At 45.3% G+C, this 13,446-nt stretch overlaps 1 protein-coding gene across 3 annotated transcripts in view; it reads right to left on the reverse strand.

The window, feature by feature from the left end:
* AGPAT4 (1-acylglycerol-3-phosphate O-acyltransferase 4) overlaps positions 1–13,446 on the reverse strand; it is a 198,686-nt gene that overhangs the window by 110,398 nt on the left and 74,842 nt on the right. The window lies entirely within an intron of this gene.

Below are 13,446 nucleotides of genomic sequence, written 5' to 3' on the forward strand. Positions count from 1 at the left end.
GCCCTGGACAAGGACGAGGACATTCCCAGAGTGGGTGCCACCCCTCAAGCAACTGGGACTAGGGAGGCATTTACTTGAAAACCACCACTGTTTCTCCAGCACATGAGAGCCACCATTGGCACAGGGTGGGAGCTTTATTTTAAAAAATATTTGTAGAATGATTTAGTGAAGGTACACAAGGGCTCAACTTCGAGGATATCAGTAAATACAAGTAACTAGGAAGGTAAGAAAACTACCCCCACCACACCCCGGTCACACACACACAGACACACACACACACACAGATACACACATCCTTAAGGGTTCTCAAATCAGAAAGAAACTCAACACATACATACAGTTAGATTCACAGTCCTGTAATCAGTCTCCAGCTCAAAACAGAGTAGTGAAATGACTTTACAGTTTGGGAAATAAACGGTTTCCTTTGAGGAAAAGGGCAGGAGTTTCAAATACTCTGATGAAAAGGAAAGCTGAGGGCAGCGGACTCGCTTTTCCTGGAAGCAGAAGAGCCTGGCAGATTACCCCAGGAAGACGCCTAATGTCACCACAAACTTTCTAACAATAATAGCCGAGAGACCCTAAAATTGTTACAATCTTTATTAATAATGAACAATCTGTATACAGATGGTCCTCAACTTATCCTTCCACTGAAATTTGTTCTTTTTTTTTTTTTTTTTTTTGGAGACGGAGTCTCGCTCTGTCGCCCAGGCTGGAGTGCAGTGGCGCGATCTCGGCTCACTGCAAGCTCCGCCTCCCGGGTTCACGCCATTCTCCTGCCTCAGCCTCTCCGAGTAGCTGGGACTACAGGCGCCCGCCACCACGCCCGGCTAATTTTTTTTTGTATTTTTAGTAGAGACGGGGTTTCACCGTGGTCTCGATCTCCTGACCTCGTGATCCGCCCGCCTCGGCCTCCCAAAGTGCTGGGATTACAAGCGTGAGCCACCGTGCCTGGCCCCACTGAAAATTTCTAGCTTTACGATGGCGTAAAAGCAATATCCATTCAGAGAAATTTTAATTCAAGGCCCTACAACTCCTGATTTTCACTTTCAATACAGTATTCAATAAATTACATGGCCTATTCAGCACTTTGTTATAAAATAGGCCTTGTGTAAGACGATCTGGCCTAACTGTAGGCTAACGTACATGTGCTGAGCAGGTTTAAGGCAGGCTAGGTGAATGATGATGTTTGGTAGGTGAGGTGTATGCAATGCCTTTTTGACCTACAATATTTTCAATTTACAGTGGGTTTATCGGGATGTAATCCCATCATAAATTGAGGGGCATCTGTAAGAGTTTCACACATATGATCTCATTTTAAGGCTCCGATGAATCCCACAAGATGAATATTCTTATCATCCCATTTTTCAGAATAAGAAACTGAGGCAATGGTGAGGCTGGGCAACTTGCCTAAGCTTGCCACAGTCGGTAACTGATCTTGGGGCTCAGTTTTAACTCCGAACTCTTTCTCCTGCACGTGTCAGGGGTGTTTTGCTTCTGAGATGTGAGGCGGGAGCCCTCTTGGGCTCACAACTCCCTTTTGCAGAGCAGCCCAGAAATTCCCCCAAGGGCAGAAGACAGCACAGCTTTGAGTGCAGTCACTCCTGGGTCATGCAGGTTGGCTCTGAGGACGGTTTTGGGCATATGGAGAGTCACAGGGAGGCATGTTTGCACTTACTGGGACTATCTGGAAGGCAAGCTGCATTCCTGCAAGATTCCTATACATTTCTGATAGGAGGGAAATGGGAAGAAGCTTTTGGCCTGATTTCTCTGAAATCATCTTAGCTCCACTGAGACATCCCATTCTCTAGGCCCCAGAAGCTCCACTCTCTGGCACAAATCCAGGCCTTGCAGGGTCTGAATCATCACATCTCTGGCCTTTTGCAGACGGCATTTCCACAGATATTTCCAGGCTGGAAAACTGCTTACTGAGTTTCAACACTCCCAGGCTCCCACTGAGGAATAGGCGTTAAGCTGGCAGCCCCCGCTCAGTGCACTTGACTTTGGGAGCCACATAAATAGGAGGGGTTTACATGGGTTTGCAGCTTGGCAGCAGTAACAGTTTGATGTTGAATATTCATGCAATTTGCCCATTGTCCCCGGATTAGCCACTAATAGTGTCAAGACAATCAGGCCAGGCCAAGCTTGGGTTTTTCACTAGGTTTCTGGGGTCTAGCGTTTGTAAATTACTTGACGAATCCTTTGCTTTGCCAATTCTACACTAAGAAAAGGAAGCCAGCTGACGTCGGAAATGCAGGGGGTTAAATGCTGCCTTCCTCAGTGTCCAGTTCAATATTAGGGCATTAGGAAGAAAAATTAAGAATTCTTTTTTCCTTATAAAATTTCAAGGTAAATTGAAATTTTACCGTGCCCTTGGGTAAAACCCTCACTAGCAATGCATGAACAAGGGTCTCACACGGCATTGGTGAAGTGTGAAGAGGAACCCCAAGCAGATGAGCCTAAAGAGAAATCAGACAAGGCTTGGTTTGTTTTGGGTCTTGAGTTTCAGCTCCACCTCTGTCCTCAAGACCCATTTCCTAGCCTGCTGTGGGGTGGTTGCATGTGGGCTTGAGAGTTCAACTGCCCAAGTTTGCAGCTCTGCCTTCTCTCTTATTCGTTGTCTATTGGTACCCTATATTGGGCACATTAACTATTCTGCACCTCAGTTTTTCTATCAGTAAAAAGGGACAACAGATTCTAATCAAAATCCCAGGGAGGCTATTGCTTTTTGATTTTGTGAAACTTAGGCGGATTCTCAAATTTATATGCAAACGCCAAAACAAGAATAGTCAAGGCATCCTCTGAAGAAGAACCAGGTGAGAAGTGCTTGAGTTGTTAAATAATTTAACTGACTTTAGAATGAGGGCTGATTATTAAAAGAAACATGGCTGAATTATGTAGGGGCATGTCTGGAGGACAAACGTGTGACATACATCTTAAGTTCATTCCAGACAGACGTTTTGGGGACCCATCTGGATTAGTCCATTCTCGACTGCTATAAAGAAATACTGGAGACTGGACAATTTATAAAGAAAAGAGGTTTGTCTCATGGTTCTGCAGGCTGTGCAGGAAGCACAGAGGCTTCTGCCTCTGGGGAGGCCTCAGGAAGCTTTTACTCATGGCAGAAGGCAAAGGGGGAGCGGGCATCTTACAAGGCAGGAGGAAGAGCGAGACAGAGAGAAGGGGGAGGTGGCACACACTTTTAAACAACCAGATCTCAAGAGAACTCACTCATTATACAGTACCAAGGGGGGACGGTGCTAAACCATTCATGAGAACTCCGCCCCCGTGATCCAATCATCTCCCACCAGGTCCCACCTCCAGTGCTGGGGATTACAAATTCAACGTGAGACTTGGGCAGGGACACAGATACAAACCATATCAGCATCTTTCCCACCTTGAATAAAACAGCACTTTCTCTTCTAACGTGGCAATTAGCCAATTTCATGTCATGCTGAGGAAAGATGGTATAAATATCTGGCCAGCGATGAAAATAGCTGGAGAGAAACATTTTAAAAATACTTTGCCTATTTCCCTTTTAGCTTTGCAAGTACCTAGAATGTGACGGAAAGAGTCTTTCCAGCAAATCCACTTCAGTGGCTTATATGAGGCAAGAATATGACAAAGAATTTATGCTGTTTCTGAGCATATCAGTGCGGTACTTATGGAGTTTCTAAATCAACAGAGAACTAGGAAACTGCTGCTATGCCATATTTCTGTGAAAAAAAAAGATGTTTCTTACTATCAAGGCCAAAAATGATGAACTCATGTGCTTGACAAAGCAAAGATGATGTATTGCCTTTTTCTGGGTTTTGATACTTATGAAATGAAACAGCAGGTGTTTTCCCATCAGTGAGCTCAGAAGCAGCGTTTAACCTTTACTTTTTCCTGAAATACACCCCATGACCTTGAGAGACCCTAGGGATGGGAGTGCAGGAGGCCAAATCCTACTGGGAATTCTCTTTCAACAGGTTCACACAAAGAAATCTGGCTACAGAGGCCGGCACAGTTACCTCTGGGGGCAGACAGGCAACCCTATGAGGGCTTAAAGCATTGAAAGGCAGGGGGAGGCCAGGAGCAGTGGCTCACACCTATAATCCTAGCACTTTGGGAGGCCCAGGTAGGCGGATCACTTGAGGTCAGGAGTTCGAAACCAGCCTGGCCAACATGGTGAAACCCCATCTCCACTAAAAATACAAAAAAAAAAAAAAAAAAAATAGCTGGACGTGGTGGTGGGTGCCTGTAATCCCAGCTACTCGGGAGGCTGAGGCAGGCAAATCACTTAAACCTGGGAGGCAGAGGTTGCAGTGAGCCGAGATTGTGCCACTGCACTCCAGCCTGGGCGACAGAGTGAGACTCCATCTCAAACAAAATAAATAAATAAAAGGCAGGGGAGGCTTCTCTCCAGATAATGAGTCCCAGACAAACCACAACCCAGTGAACTAAGGCAACATGCAAAAGGGATTGTGGAAACACAAAGACATTTTTAAATCATAGAGAATAGGAAAAATGCCAGGAAACCCTATCTGGATATATTATTGGAATTTTCCAGAAGGCCGCATCTGACCCATGAGCTCAATATACATCACCTGAAAATGACTGCACCAGCATTTAAAACATAGACAAAAAGCAGTTATCGCTAGGAATCACAACAGGTTCAAGGAGAATAATCTAATCCAAATTACCTTTATTTCCCAGGCCACTGGTAGATTAGTAGATATTGAAGTTAGCCAATCATTTGGCAAAGTCTCTGGCAGTCCTCAAGGGCACATATTGAAAAAGTGTTGGCTGTGGGTCTGTGTGAAAGGGGTTCATGGCTATTTGAGAAGGTAGGTAACCGTCACTGACATTAGCAAGGTTTCCTACTGAATACCAAAAGGAGTCTCCTTCAGCATCACTTGGATGTAAAAACTGAGTCATTCATATAAGGATGGGAGAGACAAAGGGGATTAAATACATAGGGGATGTTGACTATGAGCCAACAGTGTACCAAAGGGGTTAAGTCAGCGGGTATAGACCTTTAGAGAATATTAGAATACACTGAGTGGGAAAAGTTCACAAAGAAGTATAATTCTTAACTGTAAAATAATAATGTGTGCATATATGTCATTCATACCTACATCTATTACTATATCTATAACTATCTATTAATAGTGGCTAAATGTTGGCAGAAGGATTATGGCTGATCTCCTTTTCTTCTCTGTGTTTTATTGTCCTTTTTTATGACGAGAACGAAATCCACCCCATTCTGGGCACAGAACTGGACAGACTCCGTTTCCCAGCCCCCGTGAAGGTTAGGTGTGAGCAGATGATGGGCATATGCCACAAAGGTGAGATGCTTGCCAGTCTCTGAGGGAGAAAGGGTACACTGCTTGCTAACTTGAGGAAGGACCACAGGGTTGGCATGCTCTATTAAAGTGAGCAGAAAGGTGATCATCCGAAGCACCAGACAAAAGAAATTCTGAAATGTGCAGGCAACGCGAGACCACCCAGAAGCCAAGCACTGCTGTGTGTCGGGGGGGTGAGGGGGTAATGGGGGGTGGGGGGCGGAATGCAGCATAGTTGTTGGAGCTTCCGCTGTGGAGAGGGCACTGAGAGTCAGGCAGTCTGGCTACAAATCCAGGCTTGGCCACTTCACAGCTATGGAAGTTGATTAACTTACTTGACCCTCACTTTCCTCATGTGTAAAATCAGAACAATAACTTCAGCATGAGGTGCCTGCAAGGATCAAGTATAGTAAAGCATTTGAAACACTTGCCAGGATGCCTGGAACAGGGAGCACCCAAGTAATGGGGGATTTTTCTATCATTTGCAAGAAGGCAAAGAAGGAGCAGCTAAGATAGATGACTTCATCTCTCCTGGGAAAGCCAATGAGATGGTCGTCAACTCAGTTTTCCTTCTGTACGTATCTAGATCAAGACATTGCCTTTAATTTACCTGTAAAGTGTTAAAGCATCCTCCCCCATATGTTTTCATTCTAACCTATACTTTTCTGCTAGTGACTCAGAAATGGGAAATAATGCAGTCACAAGCACCCACGTGTACTTTCCCTTCCTTAACTATGTAATCTTCCCAAAGCGTGGGATGGAGATGAGGTGATAGGGTTTGGCTGTGTCTCCACCCAAAGCTTACCTTGAATTGTTATTCCCATAATCTCCACGTGTCGTGGCAGGGACCCAGTGGGAGGTAATTTAATCGTGGGAGGGGTTACCCTGATGCTGTTCTTGTGATAGTGAGTTCTCATAAGATCTGATGGTTTTATAAGGGGCTTTTCACCCTTTTGCTCGGCACTTCTCCTTCCCGTCAGCATGTGAAGAAGGATGTGTTTGCTTCCCCTTCTGCCATGATTGTAAGTTTCCTGAGGCCTCTCCAGCCCTGCAGAGCTATGAGTCAATTAAACCTCTTTCCTTTATAAATTACCCAGTCTTGAGTATGTCTTTATTAGCTGTGTGAGAATGGACTAATTAATACACATAAGAATATGTTAAAGTGCAAGCGAGACAAACGCTCTCACTCTAGCACTGAATTTCTCAGGTACCATTTCTACCATGAAGTTCTACAGACACAGACAGCCAGGCATACACTCTCCAGCACAGCCTTCGGTCGATGGGACTCCTGAAGTGAGTTATGTATGGTGGAAGGCAGATGGTACCATATGCTGCCCAGCCTATGTTGGTGAAAACATAAGCAAATGAAAGAAAACTCAGAATTTCCCCATGAAAGAATCCAAACCGCATCCTTCTCTGTACAGAGAGCTGTCAGTTTAATGCATTAAATTAGGCAACAAGATAACCTTAGTTAAGACTTCATATTCTGTCTTATTCAAAATTCTGAAACTATTAAATAAGCATGAACTTCAGTCATACTCAGGAAGACAGGCTAAACCTGAAGTGGGATTAACTCTGCCACTAGCTGGATTTAAAAGGTATTTATTTGTTTGTTTTTAATATAGATTCACACTGCAGCACTCATCCAGGTCAGGGTGGTAGAAAAGGCACAATTTTCTTTCTTCCAAAGAAATCAGTCCAAGAAGAATTGCTGAAATAATGCTTCTGCTCACTTTAGCATCATCATTAAAATCTAAACACATTATTGAAGCTCTTTTGAGCTCAAAATCCAGAACATACAAAAAGAGATCAAAGAAATGAATGCAAATTATTGTATACTACTTTTTACATTCCAAACTAGGCTTTTTGTTTTTAATGATAATACTCCATTCTACAGAGATGAGGTAGAATGGGACTCCTAGCTTCAGTGTGAGTACAAATCCATCTTTTTAGTAAGCAATTTCACACACATATTAGGGCCTTAAACAGCTTCATACCACTTAATAGTAAACCAATTTCTGACTATCTTAAGGACAAAATTAACTTTCAGAAAATTCCCTATGTATAAAGATATTCAACCACTACTGTTTCCAATGCCAAAAATTAGAAACAATTTGTATTTCTGACATAAGGAAACAAAAAACTGAATTATGGAAGACCAACCAAATGGAATAGGTGAAGTGTCACTAAAATAGGTTTGTAGTAAAATGGATACATTTTCATTATGATATTAAGTGACAGGATACAAAATCATGTGGAGAAAATAATCACAACTCTTAAAAAAAACCGGAAGAAAAGAAAGCCTTACCAAAACACTAACAGCAGTTATCTTTGTGTACACACACACACACACACACACACACACACACACAAGTCTGTCCACCTGGAAGCCTGGGCTGGGTTCAAGACTACAGCTTCAGCATCTTTATCCTTAGGAAGAAGCTGACAAGGGGCACTCCAAGATCCCTTCCAAGTCAAACACACAGATGCCCTCCCAAGGCAAGCTTTTTCCTCTGTGCCACTGCACTCTTCCTCAACAGTGCTTAAGGGATCCAGCTCTGCCACTCTTCCCCAACTCCCATCTACAGAGAAGATTCCCAAGTGGCCCAGGTTAACCAGACGAATAAAAAAAAATAAAAACTTCAGGGATTGGCAAAGACAGCAGCACAGCTAAAGTGGGGACAGCTGGCAGATTCTGTTTCTGAACCAATATTTTGGTCTCCAGGACACAGAATCCCCAGGGACTGCGGTGCCCACAGAGGACAGGGGAGTGGATATAGTCCCAGGAGGAATGAGGGAGCTGGTGTCCAGCACACACTACATTCAGATCGCCAGCACTCCTTCAGGTTGGATGAATGTGGCCAAAGTCTCCACCAGGGCGGCAACTAACTTGTGCAGGCCTGAGGAAGGTGCTCAGTTCTCACTCCTGGCAGACAAGGCTGGGTTCAGTTTTGGCTCCCTTGGAGTTCGGTTGGCCTAATTCCTACAACCAAACAGGAGAGAAAGTATTCTAGACTGGATTTAACTGTATTTGGGACGAGCTCTAAGTAACATAGTCCTCAATTAAAAAAATCATCATCATCAGCCAGGTGCGGTGGCTCACACCTGTAATCCCAGCACTTTGGGAAGCTGAGGTGGTCGGAGCACGAGGTCAGGAGTTCGAGACCAGCCTGGCCAACATGGTGAAACCCCCATCTCTACTAAAAATACAAAATTTAGCTGGGCGTGGTGGCAGGCGCCTGTAATCCCAGCTACTCGGGAGGCCGAGGCAGGAGAATTGCTTGAACCCAGGAGGTGGACGTTGCAGTGAGCTGAGATCGTGCCATTGCACTACAGCCTAGGCAACAAGAGCGAAACTCTGTCTCAAAAAAAAAAAAAAAAAAAAAAATTATCATCATCTCATGATATGGCAGAAGCCTATACAAAATTCACGTATTTTAAAATTTCATAGAATAGTCCTTTGTCCAGTACATGATGTCTGTTAAAACAAACCAAACTCTGAAGAAACCATAAATCATACTTAACTTTTTCACTATGTCCTCTAATAAATAACCTTTAGTCCCTCTTCAAAGCCCCACTGTTCCATGATAAAAACTCAGGTCTATGGAAAAGTGATGCTTCTAAGTTTATATTTAATAGTTGGTTCTGAGTAGCTTGTGAGAGAAAAACAAATTGGCCAGAGCTTTTATACCTAGTCCACAGAAAGCTAGACTCAGAAGCAAACACAGATGGAAAACCTTGGTAACTTATTCTGTCATGAGAAGAAGTAAGGCAGAGGGAAATTAAGTGTTCTCTAAGGCTTTCTGTAGCTTTAACTGCTATGAGGTGAAAATGTTTTTGTTTTTGTTTGTTTTTGAGATGGAGTCTCCCTCTATTGCCCAGGCTGGAGTGCAGTGGCGCAATCTTGGCTCACTGCAACCTCCGCCTCCTGGGTTCAAGCAATTCTCCTGCCTCAGCCTCCAGAGTAGCTGGGACTACAGGCGCGCACTATCACGCTCGAGTAATTTTTGTAATTTTGGTAGAGATGGGGCTTCACCATGTTGGCCAGGCTGGTCTCGAACTCCTGACCTCAAGTGATCCGCCTGCCTCAGCCTTCCAAAGTGCTGGGATTACAGGTGTGAGCCACAGCACCTGGCCGAAAATGTTTACAGTTAAACATCACAGGGCTTCTGAATCGTAACCAGTGCAGCAGCATCAGTATAAGAAATGTTTAGCATATATTATCCCATTGGTTCTCACAAAAACCCGCTATGGAAGGTATTGCCATTCTCACATTATAGATGCGAAAACCGAGGTTTAGTTAGAGGAGGTGAAGTGTAAAGGGCTAACGGTGAGTAACTGTGGGGGCCCGGCCTGGGCCAGTCTCACGCTTTTAACCAGTCTCACACTCTTAACGCTGCCTGTAAGACAAGAAGCCCAGCATGCTAGACTTCATGAACTTCAGCCTTCCGGGACACCTGGGATTTCAGACCATGGTCTTGTTTCTGACTGTTGGGGTGCTCATGAGTATTTAAGCGACTTCCCTTTCACAGTCAGTCCTGGGAAGCCTCAGTGGCACCTTTTCTCCAAGTAGAAGGCCACAACCTCCAAACCCCATCCAGACCGCCCACAGCCTTGTGGGGCTGGAGGGTGCAGACCTCAGAGTCGGTACACAAACCGAGGGTGCCAGCTGGCTAGATGCATTTCCAACAACCGAGGGAGTATGAGCTATTTTAAACAATGCTCAGCAGAGGCATATTTTAAAATTATGCTCAGTCTGTGAACATCTCCAAAAAATTTTATCAACTCCTGATGAAAAATCCAATATGATAAATCCAAACAGAAATGAGAAAAATTAATCTTCCAAACAGGGGAAACGTCCACAACATTATATTCTGGTTAATAAGGAAACCTTGGCCGGGCACAGCGGCTCACATCTGTCATCCCAGCACTTCGGAAGGCCGAGGTGGGTGGATCACCTGAGGTCAAGAGATCGAGGTCAGCCTGGCCAACATGGTGAAACCCCGTCTCTACTAAGAACACAAAAAATAGCCGGGCATGGGGGCACGTGCCTTCCAGCTACTCGGGAGACTGAAGCAGGAGAACTGACTGAACCCAGGAGGTAGAGAATGCAGTGAGTGGAGATTGCGCCACTGCACTCCAGCCTGGGAGACAGAGCCAGACTCTGTCTCAAAAAAAAATTTTTTTAATTAAAAAAAATAATGAAATCTTTTCAAACATGGAAAGAAGGCAGAATGCATGTTGAAATTGTCAATTTCATCATCGTCATTGCTGCTACGTGGCCGTCGCTGTCAGCTCAATACTAAGCCTGTGAGGGCTGGAACGACACAGGAGCTGGGGACAGTGAAGGGGCAGCTCTCCCCCTGGGGTTACCAAAGTGGGGAAATGGCCCAAGACCCAGCCCTGGGCCAGCAGAAGCAGGCGTGAGGTGGCTGGCATCCCCAGCCGGCACTAAAAACAAAAAGAGAGAGCTTTATTCAGCACCTAAACCACCTCCCACTCTGCCCCCACCATCACCAAGGCAACGTGGTCAGGACCGGCAGCTCACGTCAGAGCCTCGGCCATTCTGCGCACTTGACCCACCACAAGCCTGGGTGGCCAGAGCCTGCAGGAGAGGCCCTGTTTCCTAGCTGTGTAATCTTGGGTCAGTAGCTTATGCTCTCTGAGCCTCCAGGTCTGCATCTGCTAACAGAGGTGAAATGCCCTGCCTCCCACCGTGCTGTGACAATTACACACAGGAATGCACAGAAACGGCACAACGGCTGCATGAAGAACCCTCAGTCGAAGCCCCTGCCTCCCTCCTGGGCTGACCGGTCTCCTCCTCCCTTGACCCCTTCTCCCTGGCCCCCAACCATCACCAGCTTTTCTTACTCACTTCTCCACTGCGGCTCTCATGATCCGTTTGTTTATTTCAGTAAGATTTTCCTCAGGTGGACATTTTTATCCTGACATCCACTCATCTCCAGGGCGAACCTGAGCTGAATTGACCCTAAGACCCTCAAAGCCCACTCACAAGTTTTAATGAAATGATTATGTCCTTATTCCCAGCCCAGAGGAAGGCAGTTCAGAGTCATTGGTTTTGAGGCTCTCTTCCTAATACCAGGTTAACTGTCAATTCCCTACATAAATCTCATTGAAGAAATGAGTTGCATATTCGATGTAGGGCTTGTTTCCACCTTGTGGAAGGGAGTAAAAACTGGTAGTGAGAAGACCAAGACCCTCATCACTTTGGTGCTCTCTGAATATACCTGTGTTTTCCTGATCTCAAACAGACTTACAGCGAGGAGCTGAGGACACGATTCTAAGACGCAAAGAACAGGTAGGTCACAGTGCCGTCTGCCTCCTGCAAAGAACCAGGAAGTCTTCCGGGCAGGGGTGAGGACGGGGCTGACACCAGTGCAGACAGCACGTTCCTACATCACCAGCAAATCATGGCACCAAAGAAGACTTTTTAATAAAATCTGATCTTTAATATTTCAAAATACAACAAAAACAAATAATAAAAAGCCTTTAAAGTTAAGGTTTATGGCGAAATTTAAAATGTTGGCAGTTTCCTTAAGCTTATTTTATCAGTTAGTATTTTCATGTTTAATAACCATTGGGGAAAGGGTTACAAGCGTAATCTTTTCAGTATTTCAGCACTCTACAACCCTTAAGCTGGCTCCATTATGGCTAAATAAACTCACATTTTGATGCTGTGTGGGCGGACAGGCCAGGAAACCATGAGGATAATAATACTGAACCATCAAACAGAGATCGCGAACTGCATTCTCTGACATCTCTGATCCAATAAGGCCGATAAGGTTGCACACATCTCTCCCTTTGGTCTGGCCTAGCCCACCTACTCTGTCTGGGTCAACTGATGCAGTAAGAGTGATACCTTCCACCACTTAGCCTAGGATGGAACACTGTCTTTGGCCCCCTGAGCAAAGCTCCTAATCAGTGAAGGTCACCAACCACAGACAGATGGGCCAAAACCCCAGGCCTGGGGAGTCCCAGTGTCAGAGACAGGCTATCTCAGAAAACCAAGGAGATGCGAAGTGACAGCAACCAGAGCCAAAGGCCACGTAGCAAAAGCACGTGGGCATGAGAACTCTCCTGCAAATGCTAACTTAATTTCGCACACATGCCTACTAGCAAGCCGTGCACCAACTGGCAACTTATTTTGCACTGGCCTGTGCCAACCAGGGTAGAAACCTCCTTGGGAACCGAGAAATTGCGACTGTATTCATGGTGGAATAAATAAATGCAGCCGGGGAGGTAGCCAGTATTTAGAGTCAGGGGACCTGAGTGTGATTCTCAATCATCGATCCTCATCCCCTTGGTCACGTCACCTCTGCCGTGCTCAGCTTCCTCCTTTGTCAATAGGACATACTGACATGCACGCTGGCCCCACAGGGGTGGTGGGAGATTTCAGGAGGTGATGGATGTGGAAGCCTTCTGCAGGCAGATGCTTAGGTGTCGGACATCAATCCCAATTTTATGGTTCTGGAAAATGGGAAATGGGGCCACTTGTGCACGTGCCTTTAACCACAGTGCTTCTGATTCATGGACACTAGTGTGGCATTCAGCACCCTAGAGGGCTTGCCAAGAGTAGAGCTCAGAGGAAGCATTCTGCTGCCTCTGCTGTGGCCACAGAAGCTCACTTTTAGTGGGGTGGTTCAGCGAGGGACTGCTCAGGGGAGCAGTTTAGGGGGACATAAGCAAGTGGCCGTTCATTTTCTTCTGCATCTCAGATACCAGAACCTGGGCTCTTTTCTCTTTGGTGGGCCCCTCCCTCTCCTCCTCACTGTCCGTGACGTGCCCTCAATCCTTGAGTTCTTGGAGATCCTGTCATTGCCAATCCTAGTTTCTGGTAAGGAGTGTGAGGAAGGCGGGACAATCAATATGGCTGGATTTTAAATCTCTCATTTCTTTGATTTTCATAAAGGATGCCAAATGAACCCAGGCAACTTCCCCAACTTGATTCATGCATAATGGACCTGAAGAGAGACTTAGTAGAAAACAAATGCACTTACATGCTTTTCTGACATGAATCATTTATTGACAGAATTGCTGGCTTCGAGTGCCCAAAATAAGTTGACCTGCAGTATCTTTGTTTCTAGATAGCTCTGAAAAATGG

The sequence above is a fragment of the Nomascus leucogenys genome, chromosome 3 (assembly GCF_006542625.1).
Source record: "Nomascus leucogenys isolate Asia chromosome 3, Asia_NLE_v1, whole genome shotgun sequence".
Taxonomy (NCBI): Eukaryota; Metazoa; Chordata; class Mammalia; order Primates; family Hylobatidae; genus Nomascus; species Nomascus leucogenys.